This window comes from Protopterus annectens, chromosome 2.part0 (assembly GCF_019279795.1).
Source record: "Protopterus annectens isolate FY-2018-M chromosome 2.part0, PAN1.0, whole genome shotgun sequence".
Lineage (NCBI taxonomy): Eukaryota > Metazoa > Chordata > Ceratodontiformes > Protopteridae > Protopterus > Protopterus annectens.
In genome coordinates this window covers 266,640,202-266,665,201 of record NC_056728.1, presented here as the reverse complement: position 1 = coordinate 266,665,201, position 25,000 = coordinate 266,640,202, and the positions used below count along the sequence as shown (strand labels likewise).

At 37.5% G+C, this 25,000-nt stretch overlaps 1 protein-coding gene across 7 annotated transcripts in view; it reads right to left on the bottom strand.

Annotated features, from left to right (window-relative positions):
* The window catches only part of LOC122793060 (synuclein alpha interacting protein), a 2,145,219-nt gene that overhangs the window by 1,186,461 nt on the left and 933,758 nt on the right, over positions 1-25,000 (bottom strand). For all 7 annotated transcript variants that reach the window (XM_044060745.1, XM_044060746.1, XM_044060744.1 and 4 more), the window contains one exon: positions 2,252-2,325. The gene's annotated coding sequence lies outside the window, so the exon portion shown is untranslated. The remainder of the gene's footprint in view (positions 1-2,251; positions 2,326-25,000) is intronic.

Here is a 25,000-nt window from a genome sequence, read left to right as displayed (position 1 = left end):
GTCCATAAGGGGTAATTTGCATGCATCCAATGGGCCTGCATTACAGGAGATTTAAGGTATCGCACAGTGAAAATTCTAGCTTGGCCAGGTTTTTCTTGCAGTTTTTACTGAATGGTTTGTCTATGTGACCTTTTTACCTTTTGGTGTGGATGTTACTTGGGATATTTTGCAGGCACCTTAACCTTTATGGGCATCAGCTATGTTTATAGACCATGTGTTTCTGAAGTACAGTCAAATTATCAACTTATGCTGTGTTGATGAGAGCAATAAAAAGGCCAAAGCATGCATGCCCAATGCTAGTGGGGGTTGGCTTTAATGGCCTGCATGTAATCATAAAGAATTATTTTATTTTTAGTTATTTAACAAACGTTTACTGGAAAAGTCTGACTGTGCCAGGAAGCCATTTTCAGTGGAGGCCCTGGGAGAAAAGCTTCAAATGATACATGAAAGTTCAGATATTGTGCATAATCAAGACAATAGCAATTTAAAGCACACGTTAAATAAGTACTGAATACTAGATAAGTATAGAGGGGTAGATACAATAGAAAAACATGTACTATAACAATAGTACATACAATAGTAAAATGTACTAGATGGATAATACTAAATAAAAGTAAACATGGTAGATTTTTTTTTATTAATCAGCTTGGATTAAGGTAAAGAGTGAGAGTCAGACAGAAGGTCAGAATATTAGAATTCTTAGAAAAATTGTGGAGTAGGATAGGAATAGTTAAGGGTGTGGAAATACATAATGTTTCAAAGTTCGATATGGTAATGATTAGTCTGAAATTGATGGTCTAGGAATCTCCTGATGTAAAAAGGAGAAGACCCCAGAGAGTGGATGGAGTTCACCTGTTACGGAAAAAGTAGGTGCAGGTCTGGTTACAAAGAAAATGTTTTTAGGGTGTGTTTGAATTTGTTAAAGAATTCAGTGGTACTAATGACTGTTGGCAGAGAGTTTCAGAGCTTGGCGGTATAATGGGAGTATAGGTACCATCCAGCTCTTTTGTTTAGAATGTAAAAGGTTAGGAGTAGTTTGTTTTCAGAGCAGAGGGCTCTAGTAGGGATGTAGGATTTTAGGACAGAATTGAGGGATGGCCAACTATCAGGTGTATATATCAGTTTATGTGCAGATAACAATTAAAAAGTAAAACAGTTGTGGGCATTCAGAAGTCATGTAGCTGAAACACAATGTCCTTAAGGGATCATTTGCATACATCCCATGTGCCCTATTACAAGGTCTGAAGTATCACACACTGAAAACTCTAGCTTGGCTAGTTTTTTCCTATACTTTTTACTGAATGGTTTGTCTGTGTAACCTTTTTACCCTTTGGGTTGAATGTTAGTTTGGATATTTTGTAGCTATGACACACTGAAAACTTTATCTTGATTATATATATATATATATATATATATATATATATATATATATATATATATATATATATATATAGATATACAGATATCTAAATCTGTCTACACACATGCGAGAGCATGCACGCACGCACACACACACACACACACACACACACACACACACACACACACACACACACACACACACACACACACTACAAATTGAATACAAAAACAAAGGCAAAACCAGCAAAGGGGACATAAGACATGACAGACATTTGCAAATGCAGAGTACAAATGCATCACAGAAACCATGAAGGCTCAAAGTGGAAAGATAAACAGGAAGCTGCAGGTGCAAAAATGATAAAAGCACAAATACATAAATGATGTAGTTTGGTGGAAAAAATTACTGCTGTAAACAGGAATATAATGGAAGTTGATGGAGGGGAAACAGATATGAAGTAGGGCAAACCAGAACATAGCTATAAATGAGATACAAAGATGAAAATTTAGGATAAGAAGAGAAAATAAAAGAAGAAGAACAGCAACATGACAAAAAGTGTAAGAAGGTGATATCAGAAAAGGTAAAATTTTACAGCACCATTGTACACCTAACTACTACAAGCTAATAAACACAAAACTATGTTTTATATATATATATAGAGGGTTAAGACTTTGAGGGGAAGTTCCTCTGGTACAGGGTTTGATTCCCTCAGTCCTCATTGCCTACTGCGTGACCATGAGCAAGTCACTTAACCAGACATTTATCCCAGGTTGCCCCTGAAAAGGGCTTGTGTATCCAGTGGGCATACTTTGCTACCAAATGGGTGTTATTACTGTTATTATTTAGTACTTTGGTTCTACATGCCAAGAAAGCTGGAAATTACATAGTTACCTTCATTGGGTAAGTCCACTAAACCATTATGCTCCAATACACCAAGTCATCATTCACAGCAGGCATGGATGCAACTGAAAGAGAAAAGAAAATCTATTTCAAAACCATAAAATTATTAAAAAGAAACAGTTCTGGAAGTCTATTTTTCCATTGTGGAATAACTGACTATAACAAAACTAATTAAGCATATATACAATATGCAGTAAAAAAAAAATAAAAGAACAGTTGTGCGAAGTGTTGTTCACTAAAAGCCCCCATCCTCTTACACGAGTCATCACTGATATTGAGATGAGCTTGCAGTGACTAGTTCAATCTAATTGGACATAGAAGGATAGTGTTAGAAATTAGAAAGCAGATGAGAATGAAATTAAATGAGAAGATAAATACATCACAGGAGAACTGGCAGGAAAAAAATATGGGAAAATATAAGGATATCAAAAAATGGATACATTTATGGGACCAACAAATGAGAATTAAACATTGATTATATAATATCAGCATGGCTATGCAAAGAAGGCAGAAATGAAAACGTTAATATATTTGTGATGTCAGCAGTGGATGCTGACATGAAACATATTTTATTACTGTGAACTGACTCAGAATGTATAACTTAGCATATCAAAAAATGGGAAGTCATATTTCATAAGGATGCAAAAGAAATATCTATTGGAGAGGTAAGAGAAGGGATGGATACAGAAGGAAGAGTAGTGAGGTTAATGCTGCTGTCTGCAGCAAAAGCCATTAAAGCCAGAGAATGGAAGAGGTGTAAACATATTCAGGAAGCTGTAATGACACTAAAGACTCTCGTGCTACTGAGGAGATTTGTGCAGGTGTATAGCTTAGAGGGTAAAATGGATAAAGTAGATACAGACTGGAGTAAATTAATACATTTTTACAGGATAAAGGTATGATGGGTGTTGATTCAGAGAGGATACAAAGGTCCACCACCCATCTAGTAGAGAAGATATGAAACAGTGTCTGCACACATACATATATCCATATCTATCCACATATGAATGTGTGTGTGTGTGTGTGTGTGTGTGTGTGTGTGTGTGTGTGTGTGTGTGTGTGTGTGTGTGTGTGTGTGTACCTATGTGTGTGTATATATGCAAGTACATGTTTATATAGGTTGATCATTGCATTCATTTATCACGTGCTGAAATTTAAAGAAAACTCATTGGTGGTATAGTTGGTTGAATTTTATTACCGTTGAATTTCAGAAGATCAACCATAACATAATTCTGGATTTTTTTCCCTTTCTTCCTGGTTGTGTGATCCTGGAGCTAGTTTAAGTTCAGCTGCTGAAGCCACCCTTGTAAAAGCAAGTTATTTATTTATTTATTTATTTTCTTATTTTTTTGGTGATCATAAATGTAAATTATTGTGATCTGCAATTAAGTGGATTATTTTAACTTGTGATAGATGTTTTCCACAATAAGGATGTTTAATGTGTTTACTTTAAATCAGCATAATTGACAATTCATTACATACCCCCCACACACACACATACACACACATTATGTTGTTGTGTCTTTCAGCTTTTCCCAGTTAGGGGTCGCCACAGCGAAACTCCGGTCCACTAATGATTGGCAGTAGATTTTTACGTGCCGAGTTGCCAGCCCTGACGCATAACCTTCAACTAAGGTACGCCCATTCATGCAAGTCTCCGCACAGAAGACGCTCTAGCTGAGAATCGAACAGGACAATGTCTTACTGTGAGGCGACAACGCTACCGTAGCACCACCACCGCAGTACACACATTATACACTTGTCAAAAACCTTGAACTCAGTACGCCACAGCAAACTTCTACTTCAAATGTCTTCACTAAGTTTATCTCGGTCAACTCTTCTATGCTTCAAAAGCTACTTGTATCCACTAGGTGTCAGTCAGTAAAATGGCACTCCTCCCTTTCTCCACACCTTCCAGTCACCAGTGATATACCACAAGGATCTTTGCTTGATCTACTCCTTTCTAACATTCTCAGGAACACCCTCCACAAGCTCACAAAACAGACCTCCCTAATACTTACACAGATGACTCAACACTCATATGCACATTAGACAACCTGGCATGTCTCTAAAAATTTACTCAGGAAGCTGTAACAGCCACTGAAACATGGCTTTGTAAATCATAACTCATGCTCAGCCACCCAGAAAAACAAACTCCTTCTTTTTCACTGAAGTCCCTCTGTCATGAAAAGCCAAAATTTAAAATCTACTGTCTTAATAAAACAACCACTGAAGTCACTTCTCATGGCAAATTATTACCGATGACAGTGGATGATAATCTTAAATTCAACATACTTATACAAAATTAAATAAAAAAATTACCATAAATTCACCAAAACCTAGGGATGCCTTACATAGCCAAAAACATTCTAAGCAACACAACTAAAATTACACTTGCCACTACTTACAGCATTCCTTCACTACTTTATGGCACTCCCATCCTTACTAACCTCCAGGCATTAACAAAAGCAAGACTTGAACAATGATATAATAAAGTGGCTAAATCTGCAGCAAATACTCCTTTCAGAACCCATCACTGCATAACTCTAAAAGCCTAAATTGGTTATAACTACCCCATCAACTAACATATGCACAGCTTCTAATCACCTATAAAATGATCCCACTTCCATCTGCTTGTCCAGCAGTAAATTCTGTTCTACACAACTGTGTTCTCACTCAGTCATTGCAATCCAATGAGCAAAACCTTCTCTCTGTCCACAAAACTATCAAATCTGCTGGGCACGGTCTGTACTTCCACCATGTTGCTAAGGCTCGGAACTCCTTACATGCATCTATCAGGTCAATATCCTCCCTCTGTTCTTGCTCAACCCCAGGATAAATTACATCCCTAAATATGAACACGTACATATTCATACCTTATACATCCTTAATTTCCCCTCCTTACTCGCTTCCTTACTTCAATCAAATTCTGTTCCTTGACTCTATCTAAATATGCCATAACCCTGTTTTTTTTTTCTCCTCTCACTTCATATTGCAATTTCGGTTTGTATTACATACAAACTTACCTTTAATTTCTCTAAACTGGCTAAAACTTCTCCAAATATTAAATCATTGTCATATAAGTTGCATCTATTATTAACCAATCATTTCACATTATGTCTAATTTGGTATAATTGCTTAAAATGTGTATTTTTATTGTTCTTTTACTGTATTATTTTTAAAGACTATAAAAGTATTGTTATTAAAATATTTTTGTAACAATTTGAGGCTTTTCTCCCTCAGCCTTCTCTGAAAATGGACACCTACTCAGTCAGAGTTTCCCGTAATCAAACGTCAATAAATACATGTACACACACACACACACACACACACACACACACACACACACACACACACACACACACACACACACACATACACACTTACGCATAAGTATGTAGGTTGGTAATACTGATTCTGCTTCCTGTTTTTGGATTAGCTTTCATAGATTAGTGCAGGTAGTGCTTGTCATTAACTTTGTACAGTGGTACTGTAAATGCTATGCTTAAAGTTCTGTCACATTTAAGTTAGCTTTATATTGTCAGAGACTTTCTTATATTTTTTTAGGTTAATGCAGTAAGTGTTAAAGCTCTGTCATACTGCTGTAATTATTGCAGTAGATGTATAAATGTATTACTTATACATGACTTTGTCATATTACAGGTATCTACTTGACACTCATTTGACCCATTATAGAGTACAACGCCCCTTTTGGAATGTACCTCACAAGACATCTGCAGCAGCTGGAAAGGCCACAGAAGTACCTCACAAAGAGGATTACTGGCCTCAAACAAATGCCCTACACTGGCCGTCTCAAAAAACTCCAGCTTTACTCCATAGCATATCGCCTACTCTGAGGTGATCTCTCCCTAACATGTAAAGCTATGTCAAACCCAGAGCTGCTGGACATGCTACGCCTACAAAAATCCCAATCCCACTGAGCTACACGCTCTAGGGACCTAAACCTTGTTACCACAATAAACAGAACATGCTGGAGGGATAGATTCCTGTCCCAGAGACTTCCTATACTCTGGAACAAGCTACCCATCTATTTCAAGCAAAGTTCTTCATTAGCACTCCAAGAAAAATCTTGATGAGTGGATGGGTAATAGGAAATACACCCCGGGGATCACTTGGCTCAGCTCGACAGTGGCATAGGAAAGTAACTTTCTTGGGTGGCATAAGCCAGGGAACCTTGTTGGCTAGGCTTACGTAGGCCCTTGGGCCGATAGCCTAGTACCTACTTATGAACCTATAATCTGTTGGAATAGCCAACCCATCAAAAAGCATTATTTTTATTTATTTTTTATTTTACATTTATTTTGCATTTGTTGACCAGGCTGGTCCAGCTGGATATATTTCCATTTTCAGTACAGGCCCGGGGAGAAAAGCACCACATATAAACAACAAAACGTTTTACAATGTACAAGAAAAAGTATTGCAATTTGAATAATGGGTAAAACTATGAAACATATTACATTACAACATAATACACCTACAAATCATTTTTACAGTAAGAATATCTAAGGCAGTTACCAATACATTGTTAAGATACATTCATATCCTTGGTTATTCTAGTTTACTCCAGTCAGTTACTACTTCCAAGGGGGTAAGCAGTAGTAGTAGAAAAAGGAGGAAATATAAAGATAGGCAAGAAGACTACTTTCAAGGATACATACAAAACCTAAGTAGTTCAGATTGCTAATGAGTGCTATTACTTCAGAGGGGTAGACAGCAAAGAGTGGAAGAAAGTAGGAAGTCTAGAGATAGCAGCAGAAAAATCCAGAAGATTAGTCTGGGTAACAGCAAGGGCATAGCCAGTGAGTTTTAAGGTGTTTCTTGAGACTTTGTTTAAAGAGTGGAAGGGAGGGTAGTGAGGTTAGGTCAGACGGCAAGAGGTTTCATTGTTTTCCAGCGGTATTGGAGAACAAGGAGTCCCCAGCCAAGTTATTAGACTTGGTGGTGCTAGCTAGAAGTTTGTTGGAAGAGCGTAAGGAATTAAGATTTCTATAGGGTGCTATAAGGTTTTTGAGTATCGGTGTGTTGTTGGGTTGGTAGAAAATCCTATGGACAATGGTAAGTTGGGAAAGTATCACAATATTTTTTAGTTCAAGCCAGTCTAGCTGATGAAGGTTAAATACAGTGGTGAGTTCTATATGGGTTTCCAGTGGCAAATCTAGCAATACTATTGTAGGAGTTAGCTAGTTTAGTAAGATTATTTTTTTTTTAGATTTGTGTACATGGGTGCAGCATAAAGAAGAGTTGAAATTAGATGGGAGTGAGCAATAGTAGTTCTGGCAGTTAGAGTCAAGAAGGGTTTTATCCTATATAGGGAGCCCAGTTTTTTATTTACAGATTTAATGGTGTTATTAATGGGATTATCAAAGGTGAGGTTATTATCAATTGTGATTCCTAATAGTTTGGTGATAGAGTCGGGGATATAAGGGTACCATTATTGGATCGGATGGAGAAATCTATGGGAGAGGACTTACTGTTTGGTGTAAACAGTAGTAGCTTGGTCTTTCTGGCATTCAAAAGAAGGCACGTTTCAAGAACCAAGCCTCTACTGTGTTGAAAGCTGTCTGGGTTAAAGATTGAAGTTCAGATATAGAGTTGGCAGAGCAATGATTGTAGAATCATCAGCATATTGTATACAGGTGGCTTGAGGGATAGTTACATGGTGGTCACTGATGAATAAAGAGAAAAGAAGATGACCCAGAATAGAGCCCTGAGGGACTCCAAGGAAAACTGGCAGGTGGGATGATAGTTGATTCTCCCAAAGAACTGCCTGTTGTCTGTTACTAAGGTAAGACTTGAACCAGAGAATTGCTTTGGCATCTAGAGAGAGGGATGACAGAGTATTTATGAGTAGGGGGTGGTTAACCATGTCAAAGGCTTTTGACAGGTTGATAAAGAGTGCTGATGAGAGGGTGCTGTTATTACAGTTGTTAATGGAGTTGGTGAAGGATAGTATAGTTGAGGTGGTACTATGTAAAGGCCTGAAATCATGCTGGCAGTTTGCTAAAATGTTATGTTCAGTTAAGTAGTCCATTAGCTGATGGTGGATCCATTTTTCCATAATCTTTGCTAATGGTGAAAGGAGAGCTATAGGCCTGCAGTTAGAATAGTCGTTAGAGTTGCCTCCTTTATGTAAGGAGATAATGTGGGAGATTTTCCAGAGCTCTGGAATGGTTCCTTCAATTATGGTACAGTTTATCAGGATGGATATATGACAGGCAACTACATTAGCTGCTTGTTGTAGGTATTCAGATGGTAACTTGTCGGCAGAGGGGGTACAAGGCTTACGTTTGTGGATACCTTTTTGGATGTAAGAGGTAGAGCTGGGTTGTAGTTGGAAAGTTGGGCGAGTATCAGGTGAGGAGTTAGGTAGATCTGAGTTGTCTAAGGCTAGTTGACTGGCTAGAGATTGTATGGTGCCTGTGAAAAAGGTATTAAAGGCATTGGCAGCTTGATGGGAGGTATTGTTTTCTGACCCTAGAGGGGAAGGAGTGCTAGAGTGGCCAGGACAAAGGAGGTCATTTATGCTTGACCAGAGTTTTTGTGGATTATTGTGGTGAATTTGCTTCAATTTACAATAGTAGATTTTTTTTGTCAGAGAGTATAGCTTTTTTGTAGCATTTCTCAACTGTCTAAAGGTTTGTTGTTTCGAGGTATTTCTGGTTGCTCTCCACTTAGCCCAGGATTTATTTCTAAGTAATATCTTTTGTCTAGTATCTTTTGAGAGCCGGGGGCAGGTTTGGACTTTATTCTAATAGATCGTTTAGGTGCATGCCTGTCAAGGATTGTTAAGAATTTGTTATTGGAATACATAATAGCCTCTTCAAGAGGGAGAGTTTTTAGAGGGTTTTTTGGTTCGGGAAATCCTATAATTGGGGGGTTGGTAATGTCATTCTTTTATCTTATGATATAAGTAAGCATGTGATCACTTACATCATCAGGCAAGGTTCCTACTTTATAAGTATGTTCTTGTTTATTGATTAGAATCCAGTCTAGGATAGTTTCTTTTTTGTTTGGTTTGTTAATTCTAGTAGTGGTGGTGATTGTTTGGTTAAAGCCATGCAAATTAATATGGGAAGAAGGATTATATGTATTGATACTATTCCAGTCAGTATTGAAATCGCCTAGAATAACAGTTTCTTGTGGGTAAGTAGTAGATATCCAGCATAGGGTATCCTCTATTGTAGTAATGTTATTATCTGGGGGTAGGTAGGTACAGATTATTTATAGTGCTTTGCTAGGGTTGAGTGGAAATCTAGAGATTAAGAGTTCAACTTTACTATCTTGAGTTGGGTTATAAGGTATAGAGGAGATGTGTAGTTAATTTTTATACAGTAGGACTACTCCTTCCCCCTTGCATTTTACTCTGTCGTGTCTCAGTATATTGTACCCTGGGGGGGGGGATTATTTAATTATCCTTTGTTGTGGGTTTTAACCAGGTTTCTGTAAGACAGAGGACGTCAAAGGAATGAATATCAAGAAGGGCATGGAGATGGGCAACTTTGTTGCTATTACTGCGGATATTGACATGACCTATTTGTAAGGGGTTCGAGAGACTGGTCTGGGTAGTAAGGGTGTTGGGAGAGGTAGAAAGAATTGGTATAGTAGAGAGATTAGAAGGGCTTGGGTTAGGGTGGATGTCACCATCTTTTAAGGTGGGGGATTTTAGTGCAGAAAGTACGTTAGAATTAAGGCTAAGGTAGATATTTCAATTTTTTTACTATGGGGTGGTTTAATTTAATGGGTGTAAGTCGATGACATTTAACTAGCAAGTAGCAGGAAGTGGAAGTGATATTTATTTGGGAATGGGTAAGGGTATTGCTATGTGTAGTTGTTTGTTTAGGAGAGTAGTTGAAGTGGTAGCAATTCACCTTTTCAAAAGAGGTGAGGAGAGGACAGGTATAAGAGTGGCTCAGAGTATTACCATGGTTAGGATAGCTTTAGTTGTTGTAGACATATTACTGCGTATATGTATAGTATTACCAGGCAGGGCTAGGATGAAATAGTATCAGATATAAAGTTAAGATAGGGTAGTAGAGAAGAAAAGTGCTAAAGGTAGAGATGTTGTCTTCAAGTAGTATAAAGTTAGGTAGGATGGTAACGAATGAGAAATGCAATGGGTAGAAAAGTTGTTTAATGTTAAGGTAGGGTAGTAGAAATGAAGAACTTTTATGGGTAGAGAAGTTGTCTAAAGTAGTGCAAAGTTAAGGTATGGTAGTAGAGAAGAAGAAATCTATGGGTAGAGAAGTTGTCGAAAGTAGTATAGGTAGTGGTAGTAAAGAACAGAGAGTAAAGGAAAAGTTATAAAAGGATGGGTGTGGCTAAGGTAAATTGATTGATTTGAGCCAGGGATAGGTTGGATAGGAGAGAGGGTGTGGTTTTAGGAAGTATAAGGTTAGGACCCTTGGGAGTGGGTGGGAATTGGGGGTAGGGTAGGGGAGCAGAGTAAGCCCGTAGGGCGAATGGAGCAGGCAGAGCTAAGAGGTGCTGACAGGTAATCAGTTTTACAGTGAGACTGCGATTTACAAGACTTTGAGTAGGTATGTGGCACTTCTTTGAGACACCAATTCCTTTGAAATACTAGGGGAGTCCTTTTTGTCTACTTATTATGCGAAAAGGTCTTTAGTTAAGGTAAGTTAGTTTTCTAGCTATTCTGTCTTACTGCCAAACTGACTTATAGGTTATTGTCTTCTATTTCCTTTCGGGGGGGGGGGGTTAGCTATGTATAATGTTAAACCTGGATAACTGAAAATAGGTTCATACAGCAACTATGGAGATGTTTAGTATTTGGGTAAGATACAGGGATTACAAGCCGTGTGCTTTGCTGCCCTCTAGTGGCAACCACAGGGAACTGCACATAATCATTGAACTAGTTTGGGAAATAGGGGGGAGAAGAGTGGGATGGATGGCCTCGGGTAGGTCCACGGGTGTGCTGACCTAACAATAGGAATATGACAAACACTCAATATAGTATGTTAATGTTACAGTAAAAAATCAGTAGGTTACCACTGTAGGAAGCACTTCTAGGTAGTCCAGGGTGGGTTCTACTGATTGGGTATTCTTTCAGTTCAGTTGGGAAATTTATTAGATGTACTAGGTAGCTGTTGGAAAGATAGCCCATGTCACAGCACAAGGCTTCAAGGTGTAAGAGAAAACAGAGAAAACTATGAAGATTGCCTGGTTAATGTCCTTGCAGTAGAGGGAAGGAGATGTGGTGAGGAAGTGTGGAAGTAAGTAGCTGAGTGAAGTAAGAGAATCACTAGAGTTTAACACTAGTGGACAGAATATAGACTCTAAAATAGTAAAACAAAGGCACATAAATAAAAATAAATAAATAAATAAAACACACATCAGTCTTAGTGTGAGAAACAATACATTTAGATGAACTACTAAGCAATAATCAGCTGGTGGAATTATCTCAACAGCGTACAGTGCCAGACTCTATAAGAGAGCAGGAACATTAAACAAGGCTGCCTATCTATTGAAACAGAGAATTTGCAAAGCGACGTTATACACACACTGCTACAAGAACTTTCTTGAGGTGTGGAACACTTAGATACTCATACATATAACTAGTAAAAACAATTCATACAGACTAAGATAGACAGAAATTCAGCGAGCACAAGTTCAACAGCAAACAAAGAAATACAGTATAGGACTGTTATGGCATTCACTACACTAGGATATAAACACATTTAACCTCCTTCAGACTGCCAATGCATTTTCTTAACATTATCTCACTAGCGTATTAGCATAGACAATATAACGTCAGCAGTTGTGTTCTGTATGTTTACTGCTGCTTGAACAGCTGATAGAGCTAGGACTGTAGTCCTGTAGTGATAACGACATACAGTACCTAATAAGATTTGGAAAAAAATTGTATAGTAGGAGTTAAAGTTAACTTATTGCACAACCTGGACAATGGTATTTAGCTGAAGGCAGTAACCTCTGGCATAGCCATGAAGCCAGAAGTACCAATGTAATGTCACTGAAAAGCACAAATGCTTTTAAATTGTGTAACTAATCCTGGTGAAGCAGACAGGACTAGGGGAAAGCATTAAGCCCTGTGAGCAGATGAGGCATTTATTTTAGTGCCTGAAGGCTTTATCAGAGGGCTAAAATATCACCTAGGATTAACGATAGTTAAGTATCAGCGCTATGTGCCTGGGCACATCTCAAGCGAGTTACAGATGGTAACAGTGCTCTGCGCTAAGTTACCTGAAAATAGCACTTGGAAGTGAGCGATATTTCAAGTAAATAACATCACTATGTGCCTGAGCACATATAACAAGAGCTACAGCCAATAACTGTGCTCTGCGCTGTGTTACCTGCAGCCTCTTTGGAGGTAAATGTTCCTCTTTATCGTCTGAGCAGTTCTACAGGGTATGCATTCACTCAGAGTAGAGGTTGAGAAGGAAATATTGTTACAAGCCACAGCAAGTGACGAATTATTAAAAATAACTAAGGTATTCATGACTGAGTAATCTTATATTGCTCCTAGGGGCTATCAGTCATAAAAACAGCTCATTTTAAGTCAGAGAATACCATGGCACACCACGTGGGAAAGGACGCTCAGACCTCGTATGAGTAGCACTAGGAGTAGCAGCTGAAATTGCAGTTATACATGAAAAATACCTGCTCCACTTATACAATGCCTTATAAATCCAAGAGAGACCACACAATTAGGACACAGCAAATACAGAGAAAATAGCAAACTTATGGACAGCACACCATGCAGAAGACAGAGGGGATATTCTACCAAGGAGTGTAGATCTAAAAATGGCGCTACAGGACTTAACCAATATTTATAGGCTAAGGCAGGGCTAAAGAGAAAAGAAGGGAGGGGGTGGGAGGTGCAGAAGCACCGGAGCAGTGGAGGGGGAGGGAAAAAGTAAGCTATTCTATGTGGATGGTCTGCACTGTTAGCAAGGAGAGGTTCACATGAAGCAAATAAGGAGCGACTTAGTAGAGGTATTACAGGGAGGTAATCAGTTTTACAGTGAGACTGCGATTTATAAGACTTTGAATAGGAATGTGGCACTTCTTTGAGACACCAATTTCACCATTTCACCATTATTGGTTCCTTTGTCTGTGTTACTCTGTACCTGTCTGCATGATCCTTTCAATAAATGCAGTTTTGTGATATGTTTGATGTTTTGCTTGCTTTTTTCAAGCATATTTGTGCAGTGTTCTACTCAAATATATTATCAGAATTAGCAGTTAGCAAGGTGTTTTTTGAAATACTTCTTTCTTTTTTTTTGTGAACTCAGCTCTACCTACGAGATCAGCATGTGTGTGATGCACAACTTATCCTGCACAATCTCATTCATTAACAATTGCACCATCAATGGCAGTCATTCAGAACTGTAGCATAAATAAAAGCACACAGTCAGTCCTGTCATTCATGTCAAACCACTGCCTCTATCAGGAACTGACTGCAGTTCTGAGAAGTGTGTATTTGTTTGTTTGCTATTGCCAGTACATCTGTGCAGTGTTGTAAACAAAGGCACTATTACAGTTAGCAGTAGTGAGATGTTTTATTTTTTATTTAAATTTAATGCAACTTTCTTGTTTTCTGAAGTCTAGGACTGTGACTTCATCAGATCTATCTAAATCATCAGTGGTTAGATACACATTGGACTAACATCTCTACAGAGAAGCACACGACTTGTATTCATTTACTTGCACTCATTCATAACTGCAGCATAAGCACAACTCACAGTCAAAACAATAAGACTGGTTCAACCACTTACCTATTCACAGAAACCCAAGCCCATACACAGCCCACAAACAACATCATAGATGTGCAAATTCTCCTCTGTCATGCCTGTAAATATAAACATGTATATAAGTATACAAAGCTCCCTAATCCAAACAGACCCAGAAAACAACTAGTAAAACTTTTACTGACTAAACATTTTTTAAAGCCATTCTTTTACTTCTCCCTCTGGGTCATGGAGAAGGAAGGTACAAGCTATACAGCTTTATAAGTAAGCTAATTAAGCTATGCCAAACATTTTATTATATCATCAATAAAATGGATTCAGTCACCTAAACAAAGAAGAAATATCAGAATATTATCTGCTCTGCAGCACGTCCTTAACAGCAGTTTACATATAAAAGTGTGATGGCCAAAACACTGGTAAGGTGCCTGATAAATAAAAACATCACACAACTTTCTGATTACTTCATTTTGCCAAGGATGGAGAAGTAGGACTAGAACCTCTACCATCCTCATTCCATCAATGCAGTGAAATATAACAGCTTCAGACACAAGAACATTTCTTCAGATATAGCATCACCATTTGACTAAGGGCTTCTAAGCTCTTGGCCAAAGCTTGTTCACCAACACAGCAGCTAAATTCCATATCTCCATCATTAATGCTGTATTAGTGTAAATGGAGAAAAAATGGCAGAATAGTGTGCAGCATTATACAGACATCTAGTGAATAACCCTAGCAGAGACATCCGCAGCTGAAGCACTCCGATTTCTGCACCATCTACTACAACTGCCAATAACAAAGAAAATGAAATATACCTTAAGATTTACCCATCAGTTAACCCTCCAAATAAAACCATGAAGATCTGAAGGTTATACTACTACCTGATGCATTTTCTTAGTAACAGCGCTGTATAGCTTATAATCTACTTATGCAAGAATAAACATTTTTAATAGCAGACTTTCCCCTTATAAAACAACCTGTTTTTATTCACTAACATATGGAATATTCAATTCTCCTAGCCAAGTTCACAGTTTGCTTATTTATGGACTCACAGGACTTTCCACAGAAGTCATGCTCCTTAATCAGTTTTTTAAGAGCTCACAATCATCATGTTTAGCTGGGTGTTGGAGTATGCTGTAGCTCAAGCTTGAGACTCTCCAGAAAACTCAAGCATGTTAATCCATGTCAGGTTATCATTCTTCACTAGTCGTCACCTTACAATCAGTGACATACTTAAATGAGCTACTTAAGTCTAAAATACAGCTGGAAAAAAATCTTTCCAAATATGGTTTTCATGGACTTCCCACTTTATGTATTCCACTGTATTTTTCACTGATTACTTACAACTTAATTTATTTATTTATTTATTTATTTTATATCTGAAGAAGCGTAGTCCACTACGCGAAAGCGCTCATTTTTGTCTCAAAATAAAGATGTTTTAGCCATTACAGAGAATTCCATCCTGTGGTGATTCCTTCTGGATCTGTTGTTATTATTATTAACTTAATTTATTTATTTAATGTTACCTTAAGAAAACATACTCAATACTTTCACTCTGTTTCTTAACCAAATGTTATACTTTTTAACAAAAAGTATTATGCTCACTGTGTGTGTGTGTGTGTGTGTGTGTGTGTGTGTGTGTGTGTGTACACGTGTTTTCATAGGATCATAGGAGATTACTAGGCTATCGACCCAGAGGTCATTTTAAGCCTAGCCATTTCATCCCAATGTAATACCATAGAAATGCTAACCAGTACTCAAGATTGCATTAAGTGATGACTGCCCATGTCCAGGAGGGTCGTGGGCTCTATTCCCGGAAAGAATTTAAGGTTCCCCATCTACTTGTCTAGGTTCCTCTTGAACAGTGTCATAGAGCTGCTCTGTTTCACATGATTTGGTAGCCTGTTCCAAAGACGGGGCAGTCGCTGGCAGATAAACCTGTCCTTCCAGCATGCCCTACTTAAAAGTCGCAGGACATATTTAGATCCCTGGAACAGGTGGCTCTAGTCCTGTTTGATTTACTGATATGCAGTACATTCTTTAGGTTTGGGTCTTCGACTGCTCTATAGGCCAGGCATAAGTCTCCCCTAAGAAGTCTATATGATACAGTGTACAGTGACAGGGACTTCAGTTGGTCTGTGTAAGGCACACTCTGAAGCTTCTTGATTTTCTCTGTTAAAAACCTCTGAGGTCTCTCTAATTGTTGCATACGTTCACTTTGCAGTCTAAAGTTGTTGAAGGCATTGTTGCCTTACAAGGCCGGGGTACTCTCTAAGGCCTTGAACTAGGTTTCTGTGACTGCAGAGATCTACATCTTCTAGTGACAGAAGTGCTTCCAGGGAGTGCAGTTTTTGGTTTAAGCTACTAGCACTTAGTAGCATGACTCTTATTTTATTTTGACTGGTTAATTTCACATCAGTAATGTTGTTTTAGAGACCTTACCTTAAAAAAGGCACTATGGGAGAGGCAAGAGCCTTTGCTTTGCAACCAAAAGTCTAGAGGTACCAGATGAAAACCATCTCTGGCAAAGCAGTGAGGCTTATCGACCATGGATTCCCCAGACTGACAGGAACTGGATCCCCTTTGAATGACACCAAATATTAAGACAATTATTGAAATCAATCATTTTTTTTTCTTTATACTGTGCCATCATTCTAGGTGAGGCTAGTATGCTGCTCAAGGCTTGGGACATACCTGCCTGGGACACATACTCAGAGAGCTCAGCCATGTCTCCCCTTCAAATTGTACAGCAAGGTACATCTCAGGTCACTGTGATGTAAGGAGGTAAGGCCAGCACAGCTATCTGGAACTTTTTAAATAATATGTCATTGGTGAATATTGAAATGATTTGCGTAAGATGCCTGTATTACAAATGCATTAGAACTGTATGTCATGTGTGTATCAAACTGCTTATACAGATGTGTGTGTGTGTGGTGAAAAGGTCTTTGTAAAATGCTTGTGTTTGAAATATAGCTACAGTGTGCTCTACTGGAAGAGAACAGAAATGTACTTGCACTATTGTAACTGTTTACATGTATATATTTTAACAGTAGAAATTGGAATACAGGAAGATAAGTTCAGAAAAATAACTGAAATTAAATTACTTTATGGCTAGGCCAGAAATTATGGTATTCTTCAGTTTTCAATGCAACAAGAGATACAATGCCTGTACTAGGAAATGTTCTGTATTTTCTTTAGGGTGAAATAATTACTAGTCTTGAAAGCATGAAGGAATTATACTGTTTTATGACTTCAGGCATCTGCCAGAGATATGAGAAGCCCTTGTCTGTATATTTTTACAAGTAGATGTTAAACACTGCTAGTTTCAGCAATGGTTGTTTTGCCTGGGAACAAGGAGTCAGATGACAAGAAATTACGTCACTCTACAAGTTATCCCAGCAGTAATATTTGAGATATTAATTTGAGAATTCTCTTAGTGAAACACAGCATTCTGCATTCTGTCTTGGACCTGACAACAACTAGAAGATCCATTCACATCTGCCTTGCTCTATTAGTAAGTGTTTGAAGTATATTAACTCTTTTAGATACAGCCAGGAATATAGTGAAGCTTAGTTCAGATATTTTCTTTATTTATTTGAGACTGTCCTGCAATGTTGTTTTAAATATTTCCTGTTGTTTTTTTACTCTGATGTCCCTGTGAATATATATTTAGTGTTATCTTGTTCCTTTATTATTTATTATTAAATATATTTAAACCTGTCGTGGCTGATCTGTGTTGAGATATTTAGGTTTTGAGAGTACTTGCATATTTATTTGGTGACACTGTGCGGGCCACTCCTAGTAGCCTTGCTCTTGGTCAAACTATCATTTTTGCTAATATTAATATTGTACAGTAAGATTGGACACCCTTTCGTGTGTGTGTGTGTGTGTGTGTGTGTGTGTGTGTGTGTGTGTGTGTGCGAGTGTGTGTGTGTGTGTGTGTGTGTGTGTGTGTGTGTGTGTGTGTGCGTGCATGCGACTGCATGCGTGTGTGTGTGTGTGTGTGTGTGTGTGTGTGTGTGTGTGTGTGTGTGTGTCTGTGCATGTGTGCAAATCAAACCTCAAATAATGTGTGTGTGTTAGCTACTTGGGCAGGGACACGAAGAACTGATTGGACAGAGAAGGTGATGGAGGTTTTTGCTTGGCCACTTGGCTGAGATCTCAACTCAAAATCTGTGCCAGTGAGAAGTCTCATTGAAGATCTGGAGAAAGGTAGAGGAACCAGCCCCTGAATGACTGTAGTCTCTGTGTGCTCTTAAGGGAAACTGCACATGATGAAGAGAGCTGCATTTGGATATATTGTGTGTGTACTTGTCATCTTCCCACTGAACTTCCTCCACTGTTGCCAGTGGTGAGGAGTGAAGCACCCTTATTACTGGTCCAGTGGATGATTGTCACATACACCAACAAGAACTATGACAGAGTCATAAGGGTATTTGTTGATGACAGACCTGAGTACATGTGTGATGTGATGAATCCTGGCATCAGACAAGCAGCTGACCCTGACTTTCTCCTTGTCCAACCTGGTGAGTAGGACATCCATGTGTCTCATTACTGAGTCTTCAAAGACAAGAAAATTTATTTTTTCAGTCTTACGCCTTACTGGCTTGATGGGTGAGACACTGGTGTTTGTATATGTCATGGGGGCTGGGGGGACTGTGTTAGTTGTAGCAGTCTTGTGTTTTGGAGGTTTCTAGTGTTTTGATATGCTTTTTGAGAGAACCTTCGTGTATGTGGATTTATGTGTTTGATGCGTACTATTTGTATGAGTAGTAGTATGTGTACAAGTAGTGCTACTATGAGCACATATAGTGGTGGGTGAGTTGACAACCTTCTCCATGTTACTGTTTTGAGTGAGACAGAGTATGGATTCTAGATTCTTGGTGTAAATGCATCTGTTCTTAACACTACTTGCTTTGGGAGCTTTTCTTTTCTTATGCCCTCTCTGAAACAAATCTAAATATATATATATGTGTGTGTGTATTTATGCATGTATATATATATATATATATATATATATATATATATATATATATATATATAGACATAGATAGATAGATATACCTATTTCATTTGACATTCGTTGACTGGGATAGTCCAACTGAGCAATAATCCTTTTTCAGTGGAGGCTTGGGGAGAAAAATTACAAGATTTAAGTAGAGTAAAGTAAAAAAAATATTCAATAAAACACATGAATGAGTATTCAAGAGGCTCCACAATACAACAAGCCAAGATAAATAAAAAAAATCTATGTGTATATATATATATATATATATATGGGTCTACCTGAGATGGTCGACAAGCCATTTGGTCGACAATTCATTTGGTCGACAGGCAGATTTGCCCCCCTCCTCAACGTTGTGTGACCCTGGATCTGATATATATAGTTAGGGGGGGTGATTGGGGGGTGTGGGGGGTGAAGCCCCCCACATAAAACTGTTTGTCGACCAAATGAACTGTCGACCAAATGAGTGTCGATCATATGGCCTGTCGACCATGTGATAGGGATCCATATATATATATATATATATAGGTATATATATATATATATATATATATATATATATAGGTATATATATATATATATATATATATATATATATATATATATATATATACATATATACATACACAGTGGATATAAAACATTTACAGACCCCAGGTTTTTGTGATATAAAAAAATGAGACCACAAGAAATCATTTCAAAACTTTTCCCACCTTTAATGTGACCTATAACCTATACAATTCAATTGAAAAACAAATCTGTTAGGGGAAAAAATGTAATAACCTGGTTGCATAAGTGTGCACACCCTTAAACTCATACTTTGTTGAAGTATCTTTTGATTTAATTACAGCATTCAGTCTTCTTGGGAAGGAGCCTATTAGCATGGCACATCTTGACTTGGCAATACTTGCTCACTCTTCCTTGCAAAAGCGCTCCAAATCTGTCAGATTGTGAGGGCATCTCTTGTGCACAGCCCTCTTCAGGTCACCCCACAGATTTTCTACTGGATTTAGATCTGGACTCTGGCTGGGCCATTCCAAAACTTTAAATTTCTTCTGGTGAAGCCATTCTTTTGTTGATTTGGATGTATGCTTGGGGTCATTGTCGTGCTGAAAGGTGGAATTCCTCTTCATCTTCAGCTTTCTAGCAGGTGCCTAAAGGTTCTGGGCCAAAAGTGACTAGTATTTGGAATTGTTCATAATTCCCTCCACCTTGACTAAAGCCCCAGTTTCAGCTGAAGAAAAGCAACCCCAAAGCACGATACTGTCACCACCATGCTTCACCGTGGGGATGGTGATCTTTTGGTGATGCAAAGTGCTGTTTTTGCACCAAACGTACCTTTTGGAATTGTGGCCAAAAGGTTCAGCCTTGGCCTCATCAGACCATATGCATTGTTTTGCAAATTTTTCCCTGGCCTGGATATTTTTCTGTGTAAGAAAAGGCTTCTGTCTTGCAACCCTACCCCATAGTCCAGACATATGGAGAATATGGGAGATTGTTGTCACATGAAGTACACAATCAGTACTTGCCAGAAATTCCTGCAGCTCCTTCAGTGTTGCTGTAGGTCTCTTGGTAGCCTCCCTGACCAGTTTTCGTCATGTATTTTCATCAGTTTTGGTGGGATGTCCAGTACTTGGCAATGTCACTATTTTCTCCACTTTTTGATGACTGTCTTCACTGTGTTCCATGGTGTTTCCAATGCTGTGAAAATTTGTTTGTACCCTTCTCCTGACTGATACCTTTCAACAATGAGATCCATTTGATGTGTTGTAAGCTCTCTGTGAACCCTGGTGTTTGGTGTAGCAGGAAAATGAGTAAATGTCAGGAAAAACCTACCAGGACAGCTGAACTTTATTTGGGGATAATCAGAGTCTCTTTAATTGATGGGAGGTGTGTACCCAAGAAGACTGAATGCCGTAATTAAATCAAAAGTTGCTTTAATAAAATATTAGTTTAAGGGTGTGGACTCTTATGCAACTAGCTTATTGTAAGTTTTTTATTTTTTATATGTTTGTTTTTCAATTGAATTGTACAGGTTATGGGTCACATTAAAGGTGGGAAAAGTTTTGAAATGATTTACTGTGGTCTCATTTTTTATATCACAAAAATCTGGCATTTTACCAGGGGTGTATAAACTTTTTATATCCACTGTGTGTGTGTGTGTGTGTGTGTGTGTGTGTGTGTGTGTGTGTGTGTGTGTGTGTGTATACATATATATATATATATATATATTTATATATGCACACACACACACACACACATATATATATATATATATATATATATATATATATATATATATATATATATATATATATATATATATATATATATGGGTGCACTTTCCTACAACGAAAATTCACTTTTTCGAAATGGGAAAGTACATCCCCAGTTAATTGAAAGTACACTTTACCAAACCTACCGCACCACAATGGAGGACATTGAAAAACAAGCTATGTCCTCCACTGTGGTGTGATAGTCATGGACCTTAGGGTTAGGGCACGGGTCAAGGTAGGGGGATAGCCCTAATATACCCCCTTACCCTAACCCGTGCCCTAACCCTAAGGTCATTGACTATCGCACCACAATGGAGGACATAGCCCAATTTGGAATGTCTTCCACTGTCATGTGATAGTCACGGACCTTAGGGTTAGGGCATGGGTTAAGGTAAGGGCCTACGTGTCTTTAAATTTCCGAATAATGTTGCTTATGGTACTGAGTATTATAAAGAGTTATGTGAGGTTTTTAACAAATGTGGTATAGATGTGCTTAGGTTAATCATTAAGGAGAATGGTAGAGTCCAAGAAGCTCTACATAAAGATATAGAAACTTTGGACCAGTACATACACAATGATTTATTATTTGGAATACAGGAAGAAAAAGGAAAGTATTATGACATAAGAAAGGATATTGACCAGAAATGCAATGATATTATTAACAGGAAAATAAAAAACTACAAAGGGACTTGAAAGAGTACGAAAATTTGACATGTTACCCTAAACCTCGAGGTTTTAGTTATCAAAATAGTTATTATAAACCTCACCAGGAAAGGACAGATAGTATTGACATGGAGCCTAATCCGGAATTACCGGACAATAGGGATGTATTATATCCTGAGTATGATAGGGATTACGATTCCGCCTTTCCCCCCTTAAGGAGGTCTGAAAGGCTAGTGAATAGACAGGCCCCACAATATACAAATTTTCAGAGGAATGGAGGGAGAAGGGGGAGGGGGAGATACTAGACACCCTCCCAACCCAATCTGCTCCTGACAAAGGAAGTATTAGTGAGGAACTGATAGTGGTTGAAGGACAATGCTACACATGTGGTAATTTTTCCATCTACAATTTCGGTAAAGTTACAATTGAGAAAGAACATTTTACTTTACTTTCCAAAGGCTTGAAATTTATTCCTTATTGTAAGGGAGATGTTGCTAAAAGCATTCTTGATATAAAATTGTTCCTGAGAAAAGTGAACCTTAGTATTTTTCTTAATAACCTGCATGGTGGCCCAAGTGAGGGCCTAAAAAGAAAAAGTACCTATAATCCCCCACTCCACCCACAGTTAAAAAATCTGGAAAAGGTTTTGGAGGGGGCTATTAGGAAGGATAGTAATAGGTGGAACAAGGAAGAGAATATAACTAAAAAAGAGAAAGAGTTGTTATACGATATGAAACACAACCCTGACATAAGGGTCATTAAGCCAGATAAAGGCGGAGGTATCGTTATAATGGACAATATTTTGTACGATAGTAAGATATATTCATTGCTATGGGAAGAAGATAGATATGTAACTGCATCTTTAAATGAGATTAATATTTCCTACAACAAGATCGATCTGGATCTTTTTAATATGTTGCAGGAAGAATTAATAGATCACAAAAGTTATAAATTCTTGAAAGTTGATAAACCCAGAATACCTACGATCTTCGGGATCCCAAAAATACATAAAAACAAGGAGGATCCCCCACTCCGCCCTATAGTATCAGCGGATGGATCCAAGACACAAACATTAGCTAAATATGTTGATTTAAAATTAAAACCTATATGGATTAACAAAACAAGTATATTAAAGGATTCATGGGACTTGTTGAAATGTTTTAATAAATGCGAGTGGCAGGACAATATTTTATTCATCACAATTGACATGGTTGACTTATTCTCTTCTATCCCTTATTTGGAAGGTAAAGAAATGCTAGAAGAAATAGTATTTGAATATGAAAAAATGACACATAAAGACAAATTAGCAAGTTTATGGCTTATTGACCTAGTATTAAAGTATAACTATATTTATTTTAAAGGTGAGTTTTTTCAACAAATCAAGGGTGTTGCCATGGGGGCAGCATGTGCCCCCTCGTATGCAAACCTTGTATTGGCAAAATGGGAGGAACAATATATTATAGACTCTGAATATAAATCATCCTGGATTCTGTACAAAAGATTCCTGGATGATATTATAATTTTTTGGACAGCAGGGTTAGATAAGTTAGATGAATTTATAAAATATATTAATAATACTACCTGCTTAATAAAATTCACTCACAAGATATCTGAAAATAAAATGATATATTTGGATCTCGAAATGTATAAAGTGGGTAATAAATTTGAAACCAAAATACATAGGAAGGAAACCTTCTGTAATTCCTATTTGCACTATCAAAGTGCCCATCCTAAACACTGCAAAAAAAAAACATAGTTAAAGGGCAGTTTGTCCGAGGGAGCAGGATGACTAGTTCAGATTTTGATTTTAAGAATGAATGTGATTTACTAGAAAATATGTTCAAAGAAAGGGGTTATCCTGTGCCATTTATTAAAGGAATTAGAAAAGAAGTGGAGAAAGGACGACAAGATAGATTTGCCCCCATATATTGTAGTAAAGGGATGGATGAAACAAGGAAAGAAAGAGAAGGTGATATGGACTCTAATTATGAGAAATGTACCAATGGTGAGGATTTTACTAGGGCTTTGGTCCTAGAATATAATGGATTGAACAATGGAATTAGAAAAATATTTTTCAGAGAATGGAATAGATTTACAGCATTAACAGATATAGAGGGTATAGACAATATCCCTAGGAAGGTTATATACAAGAATTCCCGAAGTATAGGCAACATCTTAGAGACTAAAAGTGGTTATAGGAAAAACATGAACAAAATTAAAAAAGGTACATATAAGTGTGGACGTTGTAGACAATGTTGTCATGTTTTGAACAAGGAGGGACTTCTCTTAGAGAGTAGAAACAAATGGATATATAGTCCAGACTATTTCAACTGTGAGTCTATGGGTATAATATACCTAGCTGTTTGTGAAGCTTGTAATTCCTTCTATATAGGGAAGACGGAGAGAGCTCTCCAAAGAAGGATTTACGAACATATGTACGATATATTGACTGGTAAAGAAAGCAATGCACTTTACAAACACAGTAAAATATGTAGGGAATATAAATATAAATTTTTAATAATTGAACAAGTTAAAAAAGATATCAGGGGTGGTCCCTGGGAAGACAGAGTGGAATATAGAGAGCTGTGGTGGCAGTTGTCCTTGAACTCAGATAAATTTCCAGGATTAAATGACAAAATATCTATACTGCCACATCTTAGGTTAAGAGCAGCTAAATTATAGGTAAGGTTGTAATAAAAGTATTTCACCACTAGATGTCACTACATACATTCATTTTTATATATGGTCCTTTTTATATATAATTCATTTATTTATTTCTGTTAATATTGCAATAAGATCATGCTTTATTCATACATTTGGTTTTAAATTAATTTATCAATGTTTTTTAAAACAGAGTTTTTTTATAAATTAATCATAAAATTGTATTTAAGGAAAGATTTTTAATATTGATAGGTAATAAGATGAAGAATATAAATATGTATTAGGTACAAAATTTTAAAATTAAATATATATGTTTTTTTAAAGTTTTTTACACTTTGTACACACATCCTAGCTTCCTGAAACAGGTCCTAATGTATAGTTAAGAAAAGGAATT